Raw genomic sequence first — 15,124 nt, 5'->3', positions numbered from 1 at the left:
ATGAGCTTTGTGATTTTTTTACTCTTTACATTAAACTACATTGAGCCAAATTGGTACATAGCAGCATCGCGTCTCAGCTCTTGACAGTACAAGATTTTTGATGTTACATTATTGGCCGCATGATGAAGGGTCATATCTGAAATGTCAATTGCCTTTCTCTTTTAGATGTTGACTGACATGCTAGAATTTTCTGTGTTTTTCAAACTTAAGACAATGCTCTTTTCACCTCACTCTCCATTTCAATTTATTTCTATTCAGAGAAATGTACAATGTAGTCATTCTGAGATGTAATAACAACTACAAACTTCTAGCCCAGGGTTTCATAGTTTCTTCTGCCTGATTGGTTATATTGTGTTCTGACACTTATCATTGATGAAAAGTGCATATTTGAAAGAAATATTCGTCACTAGATTTTGTTCAGAGAGACAGGAGAGCAAAACAAATCAAAATCAAATGAATGTTACTTTCGCGATTGTATGTCATAATATTAGTCAATTCAAACCATTTGTCAAATGTCAAATAAGCAGTTCAACAATTGGTAAAGGTGTTCTTTTTATTTGGCATTATGCTACAGGAATTATGTTCTTATGTTGTTGGGTTTTAGGCTATTGGTAAATTCAAGTTAATACACGGAAATGTTCAGTTTTGCACAAAACAAATTTGAAGAAATCATTTGAGAGCTGTATGAGAAACTTTGTATTTACATTAACCTTTTGCTTTCAATAAAATCCATTCCCTTCAAATAGCTGTCTTTGTGATGAAAAAGTAGTCTCTTCAAGGCAAAATAATTTAAATAGAAGAACCAAATTCTTCAGAGATCATTGAACACATTTGCTGTAAATTCTAGATCTTTATTAACGTGACAGCTAAACTGTATAAATTACAGGCAACTTTCCACGTTAAAATAGAGGTTATTTTGAAGACAGTTTCTCACCTAGCATTAATAATTGTGAGCAGCAGCAGCACTAATTACTCAAAAGTCTGAAGCAGCCCAGTGAATTTATGGTAAACGACAGGGTGTTTACAAAATTGCTTGACTACTCTATTAGAAAATGCACCAAACTGAGTCCTCAGCAGAGCATGCATTATTTAAGTGGTTGGTGTCTGGCGACAATCTGCAGCAGCAATTGTTGTTATTGCCTGTAGGAAAATTCACACTTTTGGAGTGGAGTTCTTTCACCTTTCTTTGCCCAAAGCGTCTATCTCTCTTCGTGTCAGCTGTACGATAAATAGGAACTCCATGACCTGGAAAATGTGGGACAACTGACACAAGGTGACCCTGAATGCTGGGGTAGGCCCAATTAATTTAAAATTTTGCTTGGCCTTGTCTCTTTCAATTTTGAAAATCCACTGGATGTATGATTAATGTGTACGTTCCCAATGTGGAAATATTTTGACCCTATTAAACTAAACCAAGGGTAGGCTTGGTGCATTCTGGCACAATATCAAAACAAGATTTATTAAATTCTGTGTGAGATTTTCAGGCAGACAACTGAAGACAGATAAAGGCATTATGCTTTGTAAATTCTCCTGTGCGGTTTCTGACATAATTATAAGAAAGCTGTGTTTAAATTTCAAAAATACTATCAATAAGCTTTTTTTTAATGAAAATAGTGAGGGCAGCACATTTAATTATTTTCCTCTCGACTCCAAATGGTTAACTTAATGACATGTTTTAAAGGGGGATGGGGTACAAAAAATCCTGTCATAAAATGAGTCGTGTATCTGTCGTCTTGTTCTGATCGTACAAATTTAATGTGGTGCAGTTATTTTGCAAGAAACAAATTTAACCCTCAAGGATCTAACTGACGCTGTGAGGGATTTTTATCAAGTTTATTTTTTTCTCTGTGGCGTAAGTCGTCTTTCTCGCTTATTTAGGTCATCCTGTGCCACATAGCAACAGAACAGACAGGCAACTCGTTTCTGGGCCGCTCCCTTGTTTACACCACTCTCAAATGGGGTGAACAAGGGTGGCATGGCATTACTCAGTGTATTCTGTTTTCACACCCTCCGCCTCTTGCTGTTGCGTTTTCTGGCAGGGGGCTGCACCTTTATTATGACCTCCTTGAAAGGCCCAGTGGAGATTGGGAACTCAGCATGTGGTTAATCATGGGGGAGTACCCATGTGTGTGATCACTCTGCAGTGTAGTGGATCAGTGCACTTGCAATTTTTGCCAAGGGGCACCCTTTCAAGGTTACAGTTTTATTGACTCTGATATTTAGTTCTTTTGCTATTGCCACTCCCTGAATATGCATAGGATTAAATAATTCTTAAACTAAAGTTTACAATTTCCTTCCATATCAAGCATTCGCCTTTTGAACAGAAAAATATCCAAAGGCTGTTTTGTGCTGGAGCAGTCTGCTACCTGTGGGAAATTCATATGGAACCTTTGAAAAGCACCTCAATACAAATCAAAAAATATTCACGAATGTGAGGGAAAAAAATTGAATACTCTTTTAAAGTGACACTGTCTTCATACAAGACTGTTTAGCAAATGTGTTTTTATTTGAGAAGTAGAAAAATTATGTTGAAATATATTATTGTAATATGAATGGTGTGGTCTTGCCTCCTCGTCAGATAATAACAACTTTTCTGACACACTTTTTCACGCTTCATTAAAAAACAGAAATGTACAAATTTCATTGTTACCCTGCATAGAAAGATTGAGTGCTCTGCCGATTTCAAACAGAATAAATGGTGGAATACAAGACATCCATCTACATTTGTCCCCAGTGATATTCTACCTACAGTAACATGGAGAAACAATATCTCAAGGTATTACTTTCTGCTCGAGGAATTAGCTCTGACTCAGTTCCCTTAGAGCTCCTATGCCAAATTCAGAGCCACATTGAGTAAGAGTGCTGCAGAATAAATGTTAATTAGTATCTGCCGTACCAAATGTGTGGGGCTTGTGTTTTGTGGTGAGGTAATAGTTAAGTGAGCGCAGCAGGGATACATGCAAACTACTGAATTATTAAAGCAGTGGTATGTTGTCATGGATTCTGCACTGGAAAGCAGGAATACCTCCCTGTAAAGTGCCAAAATTCCTATTCGAAATGGCAGCAGTTTGCCAATCATAAGTAAAATTGAAGAATTTAAACAGAGAGTATTCCTTGAATATGTGGAATATAGAGCTCTTGTCTTTTTTTTTTACTATGTATCTCCCGCAGAATAGGAATCTGAAGGGTTTTTATTTGCTTTACCTTTTTTAATGATGTGGACAATACTGGCAAGATGTATTTATTATCCATTTCCGGGTACTGTGAGGGCAGGCAGGGTCAATTATTTAGTGTGGGACTGGATTCTTGTGTTGGCCAAAAGAGTAGGAGTGCTCATTTCCCTTTCCGAAAGGATATGCGAGCACTAGTTTGGGTTTTTATGACAATACAATGGTTTTCATGGGCATATAAATGGTTAGATTTAATGAATCCATTTTCACATCACGGTGGGATTTGGCACTACTGACACAACAAACATATATACTATATGTAAACAAATGTATGCAGGCAACTGAGTTAAATAATGCAGGCTTTAGCACGGCTTACATGATCTAACAAAATTCTGCCCTCTATATCAAGCACGCATTAATGGTGACTGTGTTCTTGTGATAAATCCTCACAGAGCGCAGGAGGTCCTTTAGCCCATCGTCCTGACAATGCTAGGTCCTCCCCTCATGTCATGCGATGTTTCACTTCACCAGACAAGAACTGCTGAATCTCATCTGAGCAGTGGCAGGCGATTGAAGTGACAGGCTGCCCTCTGATTTCAACCCTTCGACCATCTGCTTGGGAAGCAAGTGTTTTACCTCTTGTTCTACTAGGTCATAGTTGAACACTGGTTTCCCTGCAGTATTATTATTAACTATGCTGATTAAATTTAATTGAAATCGCTAGGAACTTTGTTTCTCTGAAAGCTAAAATAATCTAAAACATTTCCAGATTATCCTTAAGGCTTACATTAACTTTCTGACAAAGAATAGCTCAAATTAATATTATTCTTTAGTTCTGTTCATTTCTTCAATTACACTTTAGCATGTTTAGCAATGGCAATGTATAGTAAATCAACTGGACTAATTTTAATATTTTACAAAGTAATAAGGTCACTTAAATAAACAGCAGAAGAATTCAGCAGTAACAAGACTGGCTTAATTTTAGGTTTATGGGTTGACGTGGATGGAGTGATGCATCATTAACCCTTTGATTAACAAAGGAATATTTGAACAGCAATCAACAGGGCAGATCAAGGTTGAAGTATCTGAGTTTCTTGAGATAACTGCATTAGTTAGAAACTATCCAACACATTGACATCTCCACTTCACATGCAGCAATAATCAGCTTGTGTGAATAACAGGCTATTGAAAATAGTTTGAAGACTGAGGATTCAACATTCTTCTTTTAATCATGAAGAAACCTTGGGCGTGATTCAACCAAAACAATTCTATGTCCGGTTTTGGGGAGCATTTAGCAGGGTGTTTCTTGGCGCCTACAGTGCCGAGAAAGAGCCCGCTATCCAACGGCACTTTGCCGTTTCATTGGCCTCGGCGAGGAATGCCCCGTCAAGGCTGCACTTATGTCACTTCCTGCACTGGCATACTCAGCTCGCCTGTATAGGAAGACTACTCAGGGATCGGGGAGGATCTCTTGACTCCCCTCAGTGGCCCAACCATGGCCTCTGAACACCCCCACTGCACCCAATCTACCTATTCCAGGGTCCTCAAGCTCCGCTTCACATCACTTCTTATGGGCAGAACCCCTGGCAACCTGCCACCCAGGCACTTTGGCACTGCCAATCTGGCAGCCTGGGTGCCCGGGTGGCAATGACAAGGTGCCAGGCTGGCAGTGCCAAGGTGGCAGGCCAACAATGACAAGGTACCCCGGTGCCAGAGGGAGTGCTGGGGTTCCACCCTGCCCAATGCCCCACAACCTGCAGCACGGTAGCATTGTTTTTGTAAGGGCCCCGAAGAATCCAGCACAAGTTTTAAGGATACAAAATAATAACGTTTATTTACTATAACAATATATACATAACAGTAGCAGTAACTTCCCTTGCTACCTTCTCCTTCCTCCTGGTTCCTGGACTGACCAGCTTATTTATAGTAGGAGTTTCTCCGCCCCCCTCATTGGGGAAGTTCATACTCCCATAGGATTGTGGGATAGTCATTAGTCCCCAGCCAATCGTCAGTAGGCAGGTTATAACATCCCTCCCCCCCAAAGTCCAAGGAATCCACCGTAGGCCCTGGCGAAGGAAGGCGTCGAACTCGTTTGGCCGCAGGCCGGACGCCATTTGCACGCCGCGCTGGATCAGGCGGCGTATAACGTGATGGAGACCGGCGCTTCCGTGATGAACGGCGCGGTTGTACATCCACGGCCTGTGGACCCGAGGATTCCCCCTCTGATTCATCCTGTGTCTCCATCTCGGAGTCAGAGTCTGCTGCCTCCGTCATGTCAGCGTCTCTATCCCCATTCGGTCCCGTCATGACCTGCGCAGGCTTCGAGTGAGGCACCAGTGGAAGATTTGGAGGACTACCTTCCCTTGTTTCTGGTCTTTGCCGCTGTTGAACTGAGCTCCGGGGGCGGGGAATCTTTTGCGGGGATGATCTTCTGGACCGGACGTGGTCTACATGTTTTCGCTGGAGACGACCCTGGGCTTGCACTTGGTATGATATAGGGCCCATTTGGCGAAAGATTACACCAGGAACCCATTGGGCACCACCAGCAAAATTCTTCACGAATACTGGGTCACCGGGCGCAAACCGCTGAATCGGACGATGCCGAGACAATCCCGGTCCCTGCCGTTCTTGTGTGCGGCGTACTTTTGCACCAATGTCCGGGAAGACCATACTAAGGCGGGTGCGAAGTCTCCGGCCCATTAGGAGTTCTGCGGGAGCTACCCCAGTCACTGTATGGGGGGTGGTCCTGTACGTAAACAAAAACCGAGCCAGTCTCGTGTCCATTGATCCGGAAGACTGCTTTTTTAGGCCTCTTTTGAATGTTTGCACTGCACGCTCTGCCAACCCATTTGAAGCCGGATGGTAAGGGGCAGTGCGGATATGGCGGATGCCGTTCATCTTTGTAAACCTAGCAAACTCCTCACTCGTGAATGGAGTGCCATTATCCGTGACCAGCACCTCGGAGAGGCCATGCGTGCTAAATGATGAGCGCATTTTTTCAATTGTTGCGCAGGACGTTGTCCCCTGAATCTTATGCACCTCCAGCCATTTGGACTGGGCGTCAATTAGCAGAAGGAACATGGATCCCTGAAAAGGGCCTGCGAAATCTGCATGTAAGCGTGCCCAAGGCCGCCCTGGCCATTCCCAGTGATGTAGGGGCGCGGCCGGCGGAAGCTTCTGATGCTCCTGGCAAATGGAGCAGTTTTGGGCCACCTTCTCAATGTCGGTGTCGAGGCCTGGCCACCAGACATAACTCCGGGCCAACATTTTCATCTTGGTCACGCCCGGATGCCCATTGTGCAAGTCTGATAATATCAGCTCCTGGCCTTTTTCCGGGACAATCACACGCGTCCCCCACAAGAGGATGCCGTCTTCCACGCTGAACCCTGACAGCTTGGAGGAAAATGCCCGCAACTCGCCTGGGAGCTGTCTATGCTGCCCACCATACAGGACTATGTGCCGAACCTTTGACAAGACTGGCTCCGTCTGGGTCCACTCACGGATCTGTGATGCCCTGACAGGCAAGGTGTCCATAAAATTTAGGGTTGCGACCACCTCACTGGTCGTGGGGGTCGACATGGGGCCGGTCGATAAAGGCAATCGGCTCAGTGCGTCGGCATTTGCTATCTGCGTACCTGGTTTGTGCTCCAGAGAATACTCATATGCAGCAAGCAACAAAGCCCAGCGCTGGATCCGTGCAGAAGCAATGGGCGGTATTGGCTTACCCTCTCTGAAGAGTCCCAGCAGGGGCTTATGATCAGTCACGATAGTGAAATGGCGGCCGTACACATACTGGTGGAAGCGTTTCACCGCGAAAACCACTGCCAGGCCCTCCTTCTCGATCTGCGCGTACTTTTTCTCCGCTGCAGTCAATGTGCGGGAGGCGAAAGCTATCGGTCGCTCGGCCCCGTTCTCCATCTTGTGGGACAGGACAGCCCCAATACCATACGGGGATGCATCACATGTGACGAGCAAAGGATTTCCCGGATCATAGTGGGTTAGTAACCCAGACGACGACAATTGTTGCTTTACCCGCCGGAAAGCGGTTTCTTACGGCTGACCCCAAACCCAGGTGTGATTTTTCTTTAGCAGCAGGTGTAAGGGGGCCAGCGTAGTTGCCAGATTGGGGAGGAACTTCCCGTAATAGTTTACGAGACCGAGAAAAGAACGAAGATGCGAAGTGTCAGTCGGGGTGGGGGCATGTTGAATTGCACGCACCTTCTCTGCAACGGGGTGCAGACCCTCGCAGTCCACCCGATAACCTAGGTAGACTACTTCTTTTGCCTGAAATACGCACTTTGTGTGACGTAAACGGACTCCAGCCTCCGGAAGGCGTTTAAGGACAGCCTCCAGATTTTCCAAATGCTCTTGCTCCGACGTCCCTGTAATCAACACGTCATCTAGGTAGACAGCCACACGTGGTAAACCTCTCAAAATGCCCTCCATAACACGTTGAAAAATTGCGCAGGCAGAGGATACTACAAAGGGCAACCGTGTATATTCATACAGGCCCCGGTGTGTGTTAATTGTTACATATGGTCGGGAGGCAGGGTCCAGCTCCAATTGCAGGTAGGCGTGACTCATATCTAATTTTGTGAATGAGAGTCCGCCTGCAAGTTTCGCGTAGAGATCCTCTATACGAGGCATTGGGTATCGGTCGAGTCGGGAAACTGTATTCACTGTAAGTTTATAGTCGCCACACAAGCGAACTGTGGCACCTGGCTTCATTACTGGTACAATTGGTGCTGCCCAGTCAGCAAAACGGACGGGCCTGATAATACCCAAACTCTCCAAACGAGTGAGCTCCCCTTCTACCTTCTCGAGCAAAGCGTAAGGCACTGGGCGCGCCCGGAAATAGCGCAGCGTGGCTCCTGGTTCAACTTGGATACGGGCTACGGCCCCTTTTATTTTCCCCAAACCAGGCTGGAATACCTCTGGGTATCGTCCTAGCACCTCAGTCAACCCTCCAGAAACTGTTTGGAGGATGTGCTGCCATTGCAACCGCAAATGGCGCAACCAGTCCCGACCCAACAGGCTGGGCCCATGGCCACGCACTACAATAAGTGGGAAACGCCCCTCCTGGCGTCCATAGACAACAGGGGTCATTGTAGTTCCTGCAATGTCCAGTGGTTCCCCCGTGTAGGTGGCCAACCTGGCCTGTGAGTCAGTTAGTGTAAGGGTCTGTATACCCTGCTTGATGCGGTCGAATGTCCTCTGGGCGATCACGGAGACCGCTGCGCCAGTATCCAACTCCATCTCCAGCGGGTGGCCATTGACCCGTACTGTCACCTTAATGGGGGCCACACGGGGAGCTGCCACACAATGCAGCTGCAGGCAGTCGTCCTCCGTCTCCACGTCCTCATGAGTGGTCGCCGCAGGTTCATCCACATGGAAGGTACGGCCTCTGGGCTGGTCCCAGTTTCGGTCGGAACGACGGCGCCTCTGGCGTCCCCAGGACCGCCGTCCGCGACGGGGTCGGCGCCTACAAGTCTGACACGGACATGGCTCCTCATCCATTGGCTCTGGAGAAGGCTCCCTTCGGGGAGGAATGTCCGATGGCCACTGGCGTCGGTCTGGTCGTTGCCTCGCCCAAGGTACCGCAGGAGTGCGGGGGGACGTTTTTGGGTGGAAAGGGTTGCGCCCCAAGGCATAACAAAGAACAAAGAACAAAGAAATGTACAGCACAGGAACAGGCCCTTCGGCCCTCCAAGCCCGTGCCGACCATGCTGCCCGACTAAACTACAATCTTCTACACTTCCTGGGTCCGTATCCCTCTATTCCCATCCTATTCATGTATTTGTCAAGATGCCCCTTAAATGTCACTATCGTCCCTGCTTCCACCACCTCCTCCGGTAGCGAGTTCCAGGCACCCACTATCCTCTGCGTAAAAAACTTGCCTCGTACATCTACTCTAAACCTTGCCCCTCTCACCTTAAACCTATGCCCCCTAGTAATTGACCCCTCTACCCTGGGGAAAAGCCTCTGACTATCCACTCTGTCTATGCCCCTCATAATTTTGTATACCTCTATCAGGTCTCCCCTCAACCTCCTTCGTTCCAGTGAGAACAAACCGAGTTTATTCAACCGCTCCTTCAACCGCTCATGGCATGCACTTCCATTCCCTGTAGCTCCTGTACTCCTCGCTCTGCGCTCTCTCGGGACAAGACTATTTGTATTGCCTGTTGAAAAGTCAATGTTGGCTCCGCTAACAACTTTCTCTGGGTGGCCGCATTGTTAATACCACAAACCAAATGGTCGCGTAACATTTCTGACAAGGTCTCACCATAGTCACAGTATTCCGCAATCCCGCGTAGCCTGGATAAAAAATCGGCAAGGGATTCTCCAGGGGTCCTCTCAGCGGTATTAAACCGGTAACGCTGGACTATCGTGGACGGGGTTGGGTTAAAGTGTTGCCCCACTATATTCACAAGTTCATCAAACATTTTGGTGTCCGGCGCAGCTGGGTACGTAAGGCTCCTAATCACCCCAAACGTATGCGGCCCGCAGGCGGTGAGCAATATGACCACCTGGCGCTCGTTTTCAGTGATATTGTTTGCCCGGAAATAGTAACGCATCCGTTGTGTGTACTGGTTCCAGCTTTCCAGCGCAGCATCAAAAACATCCAAACGTCCGTAAAGAGGCATGGTATAATAGAAAACAACTTCCAACCTGTATCCAACAAAAAATCCAGGGAGGTGGCTTCAGCAGTGTAGACAGCTATTCACTTTTACCTTCGTCGCCAGTTTTGTAAGGGCCCCGAACAATCCAGCACAAGTTTTAAGGATACAAAATAATAACGTTTATTTACTATAACAATATATACATAACAGTAACTTCCCTTGCTACCTTCTCCTTCCTCCTGGTTCCTGGACTGGCCAGCTTATTTATAGTAGGAGTTTCTCCGCCCCCCTCATTGGGGAAGTTCATACTCCCATAGGATTGTGGGATAGTCATTAGTCCCCAGCCAATCGTCAGTAGGCAGGTTATAACAATTGTGGATAGCACAAATGCTACACAGCTCCAGGGTCCCAGGTTCGATTCCGGCTTGGGTCACTGTCTGTGCGGAGTCTGCACATCCTCCCCGTGTGTGCGTGGGTTTCCTCCGGGTGCTCCGGTTTCCTCCCACAGTCCAAAGATGTGTAGGTTAGGTGGATTGGCCGTGCTAAATTTCCCATAGTGTCCAAAATTGTTGGGTGGGGTTACTGGGTTATGGGGATAGGGTGGAGGTGTGGACCTTGGGTGGGGTGCTCTTTCCAAGAGCCGGTGCAGACTCGATGGGCCGAATGGCCTCCTTCTGCACTGTAAATTCTATGATATCTGTAAATTCTATGATAACCTAGGGTTCACCGATGGCCTGGAAGATGCACCACATTCCAATACGACTGGTCCATGCTTGTGTGGACAGGTACAAAATGGCACCCTGGCAAGAGCTTCCAGGTGCAGCCGGAGAATCCCTGGCCCCGGGATCCAGAATCTAATGAATGCATAATTAACTAATTTTAGTGGATTATTTAATTACGCATATCTGGATCTTGCCCAGCAAGATCCCAATTGTGACGTCTCGCGAGACTCTGTTAAATCTTGCAAGAAGTTTCGAGCATTGCGGATCTCGCGAGAGACACTAAGTTGTGTGCAATGAGGCCGTTAAATGGCACCCCTTACAAATCATTTTCTTTGCCTTACAATTTCAAACTTAAATAAAGGGCTGAACTGTTATATGGCACCCACACACATGCATAGACAAGTATACGCACACAGAAGGTCTACATCAGCACTCCAATTGACAAAGAGGCATTATACATAAATTCTGAAACATGTCCAGAGCAGATTTCTTCTTGTTACTTTTAGTTAAGCCCATGAACTTTATAATAAAAACAATATTCCATTTTCACAATGCAGCAGTTTTAGTGGCTCCAATTGTACTCTAAAATGCCTCAGGTTATTATGCAAACCTACCTACTTTTGATATATGCAGAAGATGTCTAATTGTCATTCTTAAACATTCTGTCATGTGCCTTGAATGTTTGCTGGGCACAAAGTATTATTTTACGTGCTGAAATGTTCATCCCATTGGAAGTAAAAACAACTGCACATGATATCCTTAGTTAGAAGATAGCTAATCCCCAAGAAGACAGTATGCAAGTAAACCGTTCTGCATGAAATTTTCACGGAAATTAAATCGAAGGTTTAGAAAGCTAGGGGGTCATTCAGCATACTATTAAAGTCATCATCAGTAACATAACCAATGTTTTATGATAATAAAACTGATTTAAAACAGAATGCTGGTGTCTCTTTAAAACTACTCTGAATGCAAACAGCCTCAAATCACAACCACCACCCGAAGACCCCGCACCCGCTGCTCCCCCCCCCCCACCGCCCCCCACCACCACCACTAGCCCATCATGTAATTAAAAGGTTGGATTAACAAACACATTCATTCCTGACAATGTAAATTATTTGAAAGCAATGTTAAAAAGTGCAGCTGCACTGCACAACCCGTGAGCTTTTGACCTTTCCGCTCCCCCACTGGGAGGGAAGTTATGTATGCACTCAAAATCGGATTTTTTTTATTATTTCCTCGTCTCTTCACATTTTATATTTCAGCAGTCTAACTTTTTTCTTGCTTTACCTAATATCTTTTGAATGTCTCTGTCTCAATGGAGGGAATCAACTCTGCATTTTTAAGATAAACAAATCCCTGCGTTGCTCCACTTTAATGACTCAGAAAGGAACGTTCTTTGAATAGCTTCAAAAGTCAAGGGGTAAGGCTCAGAAACACCAATATGGATCCCACATTTTCTGGTGCTGCATTTCACACAACATTTCACGACATAAAGGGAAGTTGGCAAAGTGGTAAAGAATTAGTCTGCCAATGTGCTGTTATATGGATGGTAAACTGCCAACTTGACGTGGTGGAGAGGCTTGTGCACTCTGATGATCTCTTGAACGAGGCTGCTGGGAGTTCCTAGCTCCTGGTAGGGCCACCCATGGTGGCAGGTTTGGGGGGAGTCATCAGACAATGTGTGATCCAAAACGTCCTCAACAGCAGAACAGGCGAAGAAAGATTGTGCATCTCATCAGCTGCAAAAGTGGAAGAATGTTGCAAAGGCGAGGTGTTTCCAATCATTGTTATTTGACATGTCACCGAAATCTGACCACCAACCCCTCAATACCGTACAATGGCGGTGTCCCAAGGTTCCCGTGTTAAACAAAGTAATGCACAGGCTTCCACCAGGGTCCATTTGCCAAGTCGTGTGGCAATGAGGATTGGTGACAGGGGCTGAGGAGTCCCGTAGCAAGGGTCTGCACACGGGCGAGAGTTTCATGAAGATCATTGGTCCCATTAGGGTAGAGATGTCTTTAGCCAGCAGCATCAATGACTAAGTAGCCCTAGCAGCATACCTTTTGTTTGTCCCAAATCGGGAGCAGGCTTAAAATGGGCCCAAAAAATAGGCTGTTCCATTTTGTCCAAGTCTGGGGAACCAGACACTGTGGGGTCAAAGAATGAAAACTTTTCATGTTGTAACTTTCTAAACACTCATGAATAATCACTCATGAGTGATCGTTCAGAGATGCATGCAGAATTATCTGCAGGTAAATGATACCGGAGAAGTCTCAGCAGCGGTGCTCTGGGAGGCGCTGATGGCAGTGGTGAAAGGAGAGCTGATCTCAATCCGGGCTCATAGGGACAGGACAGATAGGGGAGAAACGGACCGACTGGTTCAGGAAATCTTACGGACGGACACGAGCTACGCGGGGTCCCCGAGGCCAGAATTACTCAGGAAACGACAAAGGCTGCAGGCAGAGTTCGGGGTGCTGACTACAGGCAAGGCCGTAGAGCAGCTTAGAAAGGCAAAAGGCGCGATATATGAGCAGGGAGAGAAGGCCAGCAGAACGCTCGCGAGACAACTAAGGAAGAGAGAAGCAGCTAGGGAGATAGGAAGGATATTGGATGGGGAGGGAAATCTGGTGGGGGACCCGGCAGGGCTGAACAAGGTGTTTAGGGACTTTTATAGTAAGCTGTACACTTCGGAACCCCCCCAGGGGACCGGAGGGGATGAGACGATTCCTGGATGGACTGACCTTCCCAAGAGTGGGTAGGGGGGTGGTAGACGGACTGGGGGCCCTGGTCAGGATCGAAGAGGTATTGGGGGGCCTGAAGGTCATGCGGTCGGGTAAAGCCCCGGGGCCGGATGGGTATCCGGTGGCGTTTTATAAAAAGTTTGCCGAGATAGTGGGGCCGGTGCTGGTCAGGGTTTTTAACGAGGCAAGAGACAGAGGGGTTCTACCCCCGACGATGTCACAGGCCACTATTTCACTTATTCTGAAACGGGATAAAGACCCGGAGGCCTGTGAGTCTTATAGGCCGATCTCTTTGATCAACGTAGACGCTAAATTACTGGCCAAGGTCTTGGCGACTAGAATTGAGGACTGTGTACCGGACGTAATTGCGGAGGACCAAACCAGGTTTGTAAAGGATAGGCAACTGGTGGCCAATCTAAGAAGGCTGCTTAATGTGATTATGATGCCCCCGGAGAGCAGGGAGGCAGAGATAGTGATAGCTATGGATGCGGAAAAGGCTTTTGACCGGGTTGAGTGGGACTATCTATGGGAGGTGCTGGAAAGGTTTGGGTTCGGGGAGGGGTTCATTGACTTGGTTAGGCTGTTATATCAGGCCCCAGAGGCTAGTGTAAGGATGAACAGGACGACATCAGATTACTTCAGACTGCACTGCGGGACAAGACAGGGTTGCCCTCTCTCCCCACTGTTGTTCGTGCTGGCCATAGAGCCCCTGGCAATTGCTCTGAGAGCTTCAAGGGACTGGAAAGGGCTGGTCGGGGGGGAGTGGAACATAAAGTCTCGTTATACGCGGATAACCTGTTGTTATACATATCGGACCCAATGGCGGGGATGGACAGTATGGAAACCCTGAGGGAATTTGGCCGGTTTCCAGGATATAAACTGAACGTGGCTAAGAGCGAGTTGTTCGTAAATCAGGCGAGGGGGCAGGAGAGTAGGCTGAAGGGGCTGCCTTTCAGGTTGGTAGGAGAAAGCTTCAGATACTTGGGGATACAAGTGGCACGGGACTGGGGCAAGTTGCATAAGCTCAACCTGTCCCGACTGGTGGAACGAGTGAGGGCGGAGGTTCGGAGCTGGGATGCGCTCCCGCTGTCACTAGCGGGGAGGTTGCAGACTGTTAAGTTGACGATTCTCCCGAGATTCTTGTTCATATTTCAGTGTCACCCCGTTTTCATCCCGAGGTCCTTCTTTAAGAGGCTGAATAAAATTACCCTGGGATTTGAATGGGCGGGGAAGTCCCCGCGGGTGAGGAAGGTGATGCTCGAAAGGAACAGAGGGGAAGGGGGGCTGGCGTTGCTGAACTTCAGCAACTACTACTGGTCGGCCAACATAGCGATGAGAAAGAAATGGATGGTGGGTACGGGGTTGGTTTGGGAGCGGATGGAGGCTGCTTCGTGCAGGGGCAACAGTTTGGCAGCCCTGGTTCCAGCGCCTCTGCCGCTCCCACCGGCGCGGTACTCCACCAGCCCTATAGTGGTCGCGGCTTTTCGGATCTGGGGCCAGTGGAGGAGGCATATAGGGGAAGTGAGAGCATCGGTGTGGATCCCAATCTGCGGCAATCACCAATTTGCCCCAGGGAACATGGACGGTGGGTATCGACTGTGGCGGAGGGCGGGGATTGCGAGGGTGGGTGATCTGTTCTTGGAAGGGAGCTTCCCGAGCATGAGGGTGTTGGAGGAGAAGTTTGGGCTGGCGGGAGGGAATGACTTTAGATACTTGCAGGTGCGGGATTTCGTGCGCAGGCTGGTGCCGTCCTTCCCACGCCTTCCGCCAAAGGGGGGGCAGGACAGGGTAGTATCGAGGGGAGAGTTACGTGAGGGTAGAGTTTCAGATATTTAGAAAGAACTAATGGGAGCGGAGGATGCACAGACTGA

General features: G+C 47.4%; 1 long non-coding RNA gene across 1 annotated transcript in view; it reads left to right on the top strand.

Moving 5' to 3' along the window:
* The first annotated feature begins 1,143 nt into the window (after positions 1-1,143).
* The window catches only part of LOC140430010 (uncharacterized), a 203,306-nt gene continuing 189,325 nt past the window's right edge, over positions 1,144-15,124 (top strand). Inside the window, exon 1 of the long non-coding RNA XR_011949273.1 lies at positions 1,144-1,291. This is a non-coding gene — a long non-coding RNA (uncharacterized lncRNA). The remainder of the gene's footprint in view (positions 1,292-15,124) is intronic.

This window comes from Scyliorhinus torazame, chromosome 9, assembly GCF_047496885.1.
Source record: "Scyliorhinus torazame isolate Kashiwa2021f chromosome 9, sScyTor2.1, whole genome shotgun sequence".
NCBI classification, from domain to species: Eukaryota; Metazoa; Chordata; class Chondrichthyes; order Carcharhiniformes; family Scyliorhinidae; genus Scyliorhinus; species Scyliorhinus torazame.
The sequence above is the reverse complement of the archived record's forward strand: the minus strand, read 5'-3'. Positions and strand labels throughout refer to the sequence as shown.